This window comes from Penaeus monodon, chromosome 43 (assembly GCF_015228065.2).
Source record: "Penaeus monodon isolate SGIC_2016 chromosome 43, NSTDA_Pmon_1, whole genome shotgun sequence".
In the NCBI taxonomy this organism is placed as follows: Eukaryota; Metazoa; Arthropoda; class Malacostraca; order Decapoda; family Penaeidae; genus Penaeus; species Penaeus monodon.
In genome coordinates, this window is record NC_051428.1 from 13,105,191 (window position 1) to 13,112,264 (window position 7,074).

The window sequence follows — 7,074 nt, forward strand, 5'->3', positions numbered from 1 at the left end:
ATTATATAAAACATATATATTTTTACACACACACACACACACACATACACACAAACACGGTAGGTTCATGTTTGAGCCGCCGGGGTTTTTACCCCAGGATATTTAAATTTTGTATTTTTCATGTTGTGTTTAATTTTGGGAGGGGAGTACGGGGTAGGGTCCCCAGTTCCTTTCCACGGAGGGGTGCCGGGTTCCCCTTTTTTAGGTAATCATTCTCTCTATATCCCCGGGCTTGGGCCCCTACCCAAGGGACTTGGGCTGGTTGCCCCCCATTTGGCTAGGTGGGCAATCAGGTGACGCCCCTTGCCCAAAGGGGAAACAACGTCCCGGCCGGTGACTCGAACCCTTGAACTCAGATTGCTTCGTGACAGTCTTGAGCCCCGGGCCTAATCACCCCGGCCCCCGGGGCCCTTCACACACACACACACACACACACACAACACACACACACACACACACACACACACACACACACACACAAAACACACACACTTTATAAAAATATATGCATAATATATTTTTATATTTTTTGGGGGGCCCTGGGTTTGGTTTAATGAGGAACCTAGGCCTTGAGGGGAAACCCTTCCCAAATGGGGAAAACGATAGCCTTCTTGGGGACATCATTGGGTGAACGGGCACAAAAAAGTCCCCTTTTTAAGGAGACCCATTTTTCGAAAAAATGCGGGGGCCTGTGCGGGCTGCCCCAAGTCGGTGAGTTTGGATGGGTTTAATGGTCCACCTCGTGATAAAGTTTTTCTTTTTGATTTCCGGACCATGTGGAAAGGGAATGCCCATAGACTGGCAGCCTTGGGGCAAAAATTCTAATCCCTCCATTTTTTTGCAAAAGCAATTTTGGGCCCGAAAAGGGGGCATCTGTGGCCTAAACTGAGGGAAACAAAAGGGAAAGGGGGGGTTTTCTTTTGGGTTTTCATGTGGGGGGTCCCTCTGAGCATGCCCCTTTGTGGGCCCCTCGTGGGGGAGGCACATGTTGAGTCGGGGGAAACCTTTGAAAAAAAGGACTGCGTTAAACCGGGGGTTTAGAGTGAAATTCATCATTTTGGGAGCCCTGGCGTCTTCTCATATCAACCAGCAGGTTTTGGTTTTGGGGAGGAAAACAGAAACCCATTTGTGGGTCGGGTCACATCAGCAATGAGGAAACCCACGGGTTTAAATGCCGGGGCCCCGGGGGGGTGTATGGTGATGTTTTTTGGGAAGGGAACTTTAGAAGGGTTTATTGAAGGGGCCCAGTTTCGGGGACAAGCTTCTGGGGGCGTTTTTGGGGAGCTCGCCTGGGGACTGCATAAATGGGAAAATGGAGAGGGGGACCCTTTGGGTCGACGAGAAAAAGGATTTCCGTTTTTTTTCGTTTTGGATGTGGAAACTGGTGTGTGGGCAGTTGACTGTGTTTGGGTGGGGGTTTTGGCCCCCGTTGTTAACGGCCCCCTTTTGGTTTTTTTTGGGTGGTTTTCGGGTTCCACCTACATCCGTTTTAAAACCAATTTTTAGGCTGCGTTCCGGTTGTGGTGGAGCAAAAGCTTCTGCAGGGCAGGGAAAGGGGTGAAACGCCCCCGGGTGGTTTGGGGTCTTTTTGGGGAATTGCTGCGTTGGGTTTTGGTCTAGTCGGGGGGGAAAAACAGGAGGTTGTTGGTTGAGGGGGGGGGACTTACCGATGTGCTTCCCAAAAGGGCGGTTTGGCCCCTTGTTTAGGAGAACCTCAAAAGGGCCATCTAATTTGAGTTTTGAAAACTTTTCCCCCGATGTTGCCAGGGGAGTTTAAAGGGCGAAACCCAAAAACTCTTTGTTAAATTTATTTCTTTGAATTTTTCCCTTTTTTTCTTGGGGGAAAAGAGAAGGGCGAAATTTTTTCTTTCCAAAACTTGGGTTTTTGGGGGACATCTCTAAATGCTGTTTGGGGATTTGAAAAATGTCATGCCTCTCCCGATGCAAAAGTTTTCCCGCTTTTAGCCTGCCCTATTCGATGCCGTCCCGGCTGGCTGCAACCAGGGGGCTAACTGGTGGAAAACCCCTTTTACTGGGTTTTGCCCTTTTATGGGCGCCTTCTTGAGTTTTGAACTTTGGGGGTTTTTCAGCTCGCCGAAAAAAAATTGGGGGGGAGGGCTTCATTTGGGGAAAAAAAGGGGGGGAGGGGGGGTGGGAAAGGGAGCACACTTTGGGAAATTAAAAGGATAGCTGCACGGTGGTTTTATGTCATTCAGAGTCACCCCAAAGTTTTAGAGGCCTGATTGGGTTAATGGGGGACCTAGGCCTTGAATAAAAAAAGAGAGTAAAATCAGGGGGGCAGAGTAAAACGTCTAATGTGAGGTCAGTGCTGAGTTGCTGATTGACCGAGCCCGGGTGCACCCCGCCCCCTCCCCCGCGAATCAAAAACTGACCTCACTGGGCAGCATCCCACTGCCCGGGGCAAAAGGTTTAATTTTTGCCCAGCGAGGCTGGGGCCAGTGGTGAGTGGGTAATTGGGCCCGGAAAAGAAGAAACTAAGGCCCGAGGGGAGGTTTTCCTGGTGCCGGGCTGAAAAGGGGTTTTCGGCCCCTTTTAGAAGAAAAAACGAGGCAAAGCATCAGCAGGAGCATTTTTTACAATTTTGCCCCGAAGGGGTGACAGTGCACTGGAAGGGTTCAGGATTAACAACCCGCATCATGGAGAAACCCCGGGACAGTTAGAGATTTACCCGCAGTATACGCATGGGGGATTAGGGAATGGGCCGCCCTGTTGAAAAGCTCAACTTTAAACTGGGTGGGAAAAACCCCGGGAGTGGGAAGCTATGCAGGAAGTTTTCTTTTTTCAGTGGGTGTCAAATTTCTTTGGGTCATCTAACCCCTCCTTTGCTGGCGGCTCTACACCAGCTTTCACTTTTCCCAAATTTTCGTAAATGGATTCCCCTAGAGCCAGAGAGGGATGCAGTCTGACCCCGGGTTTCCCCGGGGGAAACATAGCTCCCAGAAGGGACAAGAGTGAAAGGGCACCTAATTTTATGGGGACACAAACTTGATCTCCTTCCGACCCAGTTTGAAATTAGGGGGCGGATGTTTTAAGGATGAGATGATGGCGAAAATCGTAAAATTTTTTTTTTTGTCTAGGAATGCCCGCCCCGATGTGCTAGGTGCCCTGCCCCCATCCTTCCCTCAGAATGGGCAGGGGTAAGAAGGGGGATTGGAGGGGGGGGGTTTAGAGAGAACATCAAAAGGGAAAAAGTACTGGGGGGCAGTTTCAAATCATTTTATGAAAGGGTGGCCCGTAAGACCTATGGGGGACTGAATGGCCTTTTCCTAGATAGCTGGCCCAAAATTTTTCCTTTACTTCCATGTATTAAAAGTATATCTGACAGGGGGAAAACCATCCACCTTGTGGAGGCCCCCAGCAAAAGACTTTTGGGAAAATGAATCATGGGGGTGTTTGTGTTTTTCCCAAAAGGGCCAGGGGGAAAGGGGGAAAGGGGACAGAGTAGGGGGGTAGTTTTCCAGTCAAATAGGAAACCCTCCCTGTTGGAAAAAGACAGAGGGTTTGGAAGTACAATACATTTAAACATAGTTTCCCGGATTTTTCTAAAATCTGTAAAAATTTTGGCCCTTTATCCATGAATGTCCCAGCAGTGGGGGATTTGGCCCAAAAAGGGGCCCCCTAGCCCGAAAAAAGTGACTGCACAAACAGCTCTTCGGGAAAGGAAGGGGGTGCTGGAAGCTGCCCGGGGGGGCTTGTCAGAAAAACAATAGAAAACCCCCCGCGAAAATCAAGGGGGAAAAAGAGGAGAGAAAATGCGGGCCCAAAAAGAAAATGGGAGCAGATCTAAAAAAATGTTCTGGAAGGGCTCCAGGAAAATGAGTTCACCACCCCGGTGGGGGGGCAGACAGAACAAGTCCCGAGGAGGAAGATATTTCAAGAGGGTGGCCCTGGTGAAAAGGGTTCATTAAGGGGAAAAGTTATCCCCCACAGTGTACCTTTAAGCAAAAAAGAAAAACACCTGGAAGAAGAGATTATCCCAACGTTGCCCACATAACCCCTTCCCCTTCCCCTTTTGGGGCCCCAAAAAAAGAGGTTTTTCCCCTCTCTGTGGTCCTGGAGGGTCCAGATGTCCGATAACTTTAAAAAAAAATTCTCCTTTTTCTGGTGGCCCGAAAATCCAGGGAAAGAAATTTTTCCCCTTTAAATCCCGGACATCTTGGATGAGTTTGGGGGGTTTTGAAAAATTTGGGAAAAAAAATTTTTTCAACTACCCCCCGGGGGGTAACCTGGGGAACCCCCGATTTCCAAAGCATTGCCCCCTTTGAAGGTGAAGGCTTAAATACATTGGAAAGGGGGGGATTTAGCATGGGAGAAACCCCTTTTAAAAAACCCGGTATCAATTTTGGGCCCAATGTTTGGAAGTTGGGAAGGGAAAATTTTTTTAAAGGGTCAAGGACAAATAGGTGTAGTAGGGGGAGTCCCAAATTTTCAAACCCAACCCCTGCATGGACAGAAATGGGCATGGGGTTTTGGGAAAAGGTGTTTTATGGTTCCTTTCCCCCAACCCACTCAAACCCCGATTCCCCCGGTACCCTGGACTTTTTAATGGTTTTTCGCCTGTACCGACATTGACCCGCGTTCCCGAAAAGAACCACCGACGAAGTGCCCCGAGGGAAGCAGTTTCCCAACCCTTTCCGTCAGGGTAATGGGGCCCTTTTCCCCCCCTTAAATTATCCCCCGGGCTTCCCCCGATACCCCCGGGACCCCACTGATAACGGGCCCGTGCCAAATTGACCCCCGGGGCCCAGAAAGTAACGAAAAGGCAAAAAGCCCCCAGAGCAAAACGATTCCGACCTTACCGGGAAAATACTTTTTTAAAAAAAAAGTGAACCCATATCTTGGGTTTTAAATCAAATGTTTTTTAAAAAAAATCCTTATTCTCAATCACTATATTTTTTTTAATATTATTATTGAAAAATATTTTAGGGATCCGATGTTCACGATTTAATTGGGTTTTAATTCCAGTGTCCCAAGGGCCCAAAATGCGACCACAGGACCCATACACGCCTTAAAAAAAAGAAATCGTACTGGGCATTTTTTCCCCAAACCCAAAACCCAAAGTTGCCAAAAATCCATGTTTACAAAAATTTTATGAACCCCCCAAAACCCCAGAGAGCCGAAAATCACTCTCCCCTTTAGCATCGGGTCGGTCAAAAGCTCTAGTTCCCCAGCTCTGTTTTAAAAATAAAAAAAGAAAAAACCCTGCCGTTTTTTTATTCCCCCTCAGATATAAAACCCTTACAAGGTGGAACCCAAATGTCTCCCGAGGGGAAAGGGGGAGTTGCATGCCCTTTCAAGACAAGGTGCAGTTAAGGGAGAAAGGGAATTAAGAAAAAGAGGCAAGAGGTCCCCGTATTTTGGGAAGACTTCTTGGGGAGGAGTACCCCGAGCTTTCGGGGAAGGAAGAAAAAAGTCCCAGAAAGAGCTGCCCATGTAGATATAGGGTGTGTTTTTTAAAGATTAAAGGGGACCCGGATCCCCAAAATTGCATCACACCCCCATTAAACAACCTCCCAAAAAGAAAACCTTCCATCCCATTGAAAAGAAAAGGGGGAAAAAGAGGTGAAGGAACTGAGCATGGGTTGATAGAAAAAGGTTTCCCAAAAGTCCTTTGGTTTTTTCAACGATTGTCCTTGTTCAGAAAAGGATAGCCCTACGATGCTGCACTGATACCGGCTCCCAACGATGTTAAAAAACCCATGAAGGGTGGATGACCACTGGATGCCCTTAGCAGGAATGAGATGGTTTTTCATCCCTTGGGCCCCGAAAATTTAAATTTTTTATAATGGCTTCAGAGGAAATGAAGCAGCATTCAAATTTTGGCCCCAAAGACTCGGGGAGTAAAAGGGATTTCCTTTTGTTTTTTTGCAACTCGCTGTCCACATTTGAGCCCCAAATCATGGAGCAAGTGCTAGAGGGCTTATTGAAGAAAGGAATTAATGGTCTACTTGGAAAGACCCTTGTTGTGTTCAGTAGACAATCAGAGCTCGGAAAAGTGGAGAGATTAGAAGTCTTTTAAGGATTATAAAGGTAAACCTCAAGCTGAGTCCAAAAAAAGTGCCCCCTTTTTTTTTTTCGGGGAGGTACCCCTTTTTTACTAATGAAAAGGCCCTTTTATGGTGTGGGAAGACTTAAAAAAGGGTTTTGAAGAGTTTTTAGGAAATCGCCCATGTTACTGCCCTTTTGTCCAGAACTTTGCCCGCATTCATCACCCCGCCCAAATTGACAGGGAAAAGGTAAGCATGAAATTTGGGGTCAGGGGTGTGGAAAAAAGCATTCAAGAGGCCAAAGGATGCACTGATGAAATACCCCCCAAACCTGCCTTACCCAGATTCCCCAAAAAAGCCCTATTACGGGAAAACAGATGGGAACAGTGAAGGCCAAGGGGAGGGCCCCCAAAGGAAAATGGGTGGTTTTGGAAAAGGCAGTAGCCCTTTTTTTAGCTCAAGTTAACAATACCGAGAAGGAAATTTTGTGTGACAAAAAAAGGGAGCCAATAGCAATAGTGAAGGGCCCTACAGTACTTTCACTCTTACCTGTAAAGGGGGCCCAAATTCCAAAAAAGGGGCAGATCATTTTTTAGCACTAAGGGACTAAAAAGTCTGAAGAACTGGAGGGAAAACTGGGCCCAAACCCGGCGCTTGGCCCCAAATAAAGTAATACAATTAAAAGTGCCCGAGCAATGACCCAGGTGAGTGCATGGCAACGCCGCAGTTTGAAAAAGGGCCAAATCAGTTTGAAAGGGAAAGTGCACATTTTCAGTGGTGTGTCCTGAAGATGATCCCCAACAACCATAGAACCAACAGATCCAGTTTCTATGATGAAATGAGGAAGGAAAGAGTGGGCCTTTTTTAATGCCAGGACAAAGACCCTCATCCTTGAATAGTAGTTTTTGAAAGTGGCCAAAAATAAACCCCCCCAGGAAACATACTGGAGGGGAGTCCAACCCCTAGGCATTTTTGGGAAACAGTGGGCCAGTTTGGAAAAATTTTCGATACGGGCCCCTGGGTCCCCCTGAGACCAAACAGGGGGAAGTGCTCTGAGGAGCAAAAT